Below are 3,879 nucleotides of genomic sequence, written 5' to 3'. Positions count from 1 at the left end.
ATCCTCACGATATGCAAACCTTGCAAGATGGGAAAAAACAAATCAACCTATCAGCTAGTCCCGAAATACCCATCCAGCAAACAGCTTTTTTCATCTCCAACGAAGCGCTCCAACGCTAGGATTTGGCACCTACATTTCCAAAGAATTACATGGGAACTACATTGGCAGTGGCATTTATAGGCATTTTCACTGGTTTGGAGCTCTGCGGAAACACACTCTAAGAGCTATGGATGGGCGTCTCTACTCACGATTTGGAATCTACCTTGCCAAATTCATTTGCAAGATTGGGGCCCTATGCCATCTATCATTTCACTATTTTTGCATTGCCTTGATTCAAGCCTTCAACACCACAATGCTTAGGTGGAGAGGGATTTTCTCGACTCCAATGGACACGAGATTGCTATTAGTAGGCAACATGAAATGAGGGGCTGGAAACAATCTGTGCAGCGAAAAACCCGGGCATATATGCAACGTATTACTACAGAAGAATGCACTCCAAGACCTAGCATTAGTTAAAGTTGTTAATTTGGAGTATTCACATAAGTGTGCATTCCCATTGTCATTTAGAGAGCCTAGTAAACTTTAAATCCCTTAATGGCTTGTTAAAAATGCTTGTAGGACTTCAATCAAGAGACAAAAGTTGCAATATAGGAATGTAATGGTTAAGTTAACGATGAGGAGTGGGAATGCCACTATAAGCAAGATTCTTATTAATTGAGATAAATTTTCATGGTTAAGATCAACTGAGAACTATATAACATGAACACCTATTTCATTAATTTTGGACTTTTTCTGTTGTTTTTGGACGAAGCCCAAAAATCCTTCCCAAATGAAAAGTTTACTTTGTGAAAATATCCTTCCCAAATCAAAATTTTACTTTCTGAAAATATTCTTCCCAAATCAAAAGTTCACTTTGTGACACTATCATATTCACATAAAAATATTGTTTTTTCAATCTATACTTTTGCACCAACATGCAAGAATTTAAAATAATCCTATATTAGAAATTCTAGCTATACCTAAGTTATTTGTTAATTTAATTATTTTTAATATTTTTCCTTGATGTGATAAATTTATAAATCCATGAAAGGAGACTTAAATATTTCATGAAAATGACATTGTCACTCGCAATATGCACAAAATTTTTAAAACTTTTAATAAATAGAAAAAAGACATGATGCCATAAGACCCAAGTTTTGTATTGAACCAAAGAGATATAATAGCAATTATAGCTATTATTATATAATTACATTGAGAGACGTTGCTCTCAGCTAGAGTCTTTATATCCAAAATGATAGAGATTGAACATATGTTTACAATTTAAATTGTTACTCTTAAAGAGCCTCAATTCATGTCATCTGCATAATTTGACTCCCCAATGTCACGATAGTCCCTTGCCAGGTGCCATCTGCATTAACTCCCACTTGTCTTGCCAAGCCTTGCCCCTTGGGTGCATTGACTCCCCATTGTCTTATTGCTCAATGTGATAGTCCCTTGCCAGGTGCCATCTGCATTAACTCCCTATTGTCTTGCTAAGCCTTGACCCTTGGGTGACAACCAGTGCAAAATACAGGTGCCATCTGCATTAACTCCCACTTGTCTTGCCAAGCCTTGCCCCTTGGGTGCATTGACTCCCCATTGTCTTATTGCTCAATGTGATAGTCCCTTGCCAGGTGCCATCTGCATTAACTCCCTATTGTCTTGCTAAGCCTTGACCCTTGGGTGACATTCAGTGCATATTTTGACTCTCATTTGACATAGGAGGTGATGACTCTGATTATAATTGTCTTGAATTGGCTTCTTGCCTAGTACCCAAATAAAATCCTTCAATGGACTTCAATACAAAGCTTTAATCATGGACATTCTTCATCTGCACTGTCTCCTTCTACTTCCTCCATGGCGAGCATCCTTAAAAATTCGTGTATATGCAAAATACTTTGCTGTGGTATTTTTATTTTTCCTTCTACCTCATATCCCATGCGCTTCTTTGATTTCTTTGCCCTTGAATGCCAAGACACTATGATTGTCTCTGTCGAAACTTGAGAGACCGCTTCATCATTTGGGACCCACTCCTTCATTATACAATTAGTATACAATGTGTTGTTATCCATATTCTCCTTCCTACCCTTTGGCTCATACCATACCGCTGTAAATGTTGTAGCTCTCCCTTGGTCATCTCTTTGCACATCAACTACTTTTGCAACCCAAAACTTCACATTCTCATATTCATCAACCATGGCCGAACCACAACAAAGCAATCGACCTCTATATCTACTTGTGGCATAAACTCTCTCTTCTTCAGTCCACAATATGGGCATGGGAGTAATGATACAAATTCATTTTCAAAGACTGGAGCTGGGTGCAAATCGTTATGAACATTTGGCCAAAACATATTGCATTCTTCCTTAACATCCTTTGAGCCTCACATTCTCTCAAGATCCTTTATTAAATTTCGTGTCTTGTTAATTATAGTGGTAGTGTGTCCTCTCCAAGTAGGCTTCGAATCAGGATATCTCCGGAGCATTTCCTTTTTATATGTAATAAATGCTTTTAATCCTTCTATTTCATGGTTAGACCTCTGATTGAATTCTTGTATAGGAGCCCATGTTGGATACCTTTCCTTGTTGGGAATTGAAGTTAAGAGACTGTAAGGTTCTTCAGGTTCCCATTTTGTATCATGAGAATACTGTTGCCATTGCATTACGGGTTTTTCATCTTTAAAAAAAAACAAAAGTAGTGTGGATTGGTATGACCTGTCAATGCATCACCACCCATTTGTATGAAAGGTAGAATGAAGCTCTTCCAATCATACATTCTTTCGAGCCTCTCACATACTGTACTTTCCTTATGACCACCAACTTGCCTGCCACATCTTCTTACCAAGTCATCTATTGTCTCCACATCCTTGCATTTAAGCTCCCTTGAGACTGTGCTAAAAACCTGATCGATATCCTCATGTGTATGCCCAACATACAAAAATCCACATTCGACCTCATTGAAGATTCGATGAGCAACTAGCATGGAGCAGAATGCAAACATGAGTACATTCTTATTTTCTCGCCAACAATTATCAGCTTGTATTCTCAAAGTCGGTGGTAGGCGACCTTTTTCTTCATGTACATTGCGAATTGCCTTCATAATAGATGTTACAACTTGATTGCTATCATGTAGATGCAAGGAATCAATCCATATATCTGCAAAGAACTTAATTCCATGCACTAACACTCCACATAGATGTGTCTTTAGAAAGTGCTTTCCTTGTAATTTAGGTGGAGTGGCAACAAAACGAGGCAATGTTGTTGTATTCTGATCGATGCCATCTACAATAAGACACATGTAGTCATTGGGATGCGAAATAGCTTGCTCCTTCCAAAATGCATATTTTTGTTTGGAATGTCGAATAAGGTCATGACGAGATTTTCGGTTTTTTTTGTATAATTCCCTGTGATTTGGACATGTTGCACTCTCAATCGCTCACTTTAAATCATCACAAACATTGCACTTTGACATTTTTTGCCTCTTTGGGATTTTAACATATCCAAAGTTCTTCTTCCAAAGAGTATACAAAGTATGAGAAGAAGCTACGGCATCCCCTCTTTGCCTTTGCTTTTCTGCAATAGAGTCAAATACTTCGAGCTTTGTTAAGCCCATTGGAAGGTGCATTTCAATGATCGCGTCACCGTTAGGGAGTTTGGTAGATATATGGGGTTGAGGTAAAGCATTTTCATGTATGAAGTCTTGCAAAATTGCTGCTGCCCTGACAGTTGAGATTCTTGATTTGGACCTTCCTCTATTACCGTGAATGCTAAATTTGTTGCCGCCCTTTGCCTTGGTGACTAAATCCCAATATGTACCATGGGATAACCCAGTAATATTGTG

The sequence above is a fragment of the Dipteris shenzhenensis genome, chromosome 9, assembly GCF_047967505.1.
Source record: "Dipteris shenzhenensis isolate YYH24624 ecotype China chromosome 9, Dip_SZ_1.0, whole genome shotgun sequence".
Lineage (NCBI taxonomy): Eukaryota > Viridiplantae > Streptophyta > Polypodiopsida > Gleicheniales > Dipteridaceae > Dipteris > Dipteris shenzhenensis.
The sequence above is the reverse complement of the archived record's forward strand: the minus strand, read 5'-3'. Positions refer to the sequence as shown.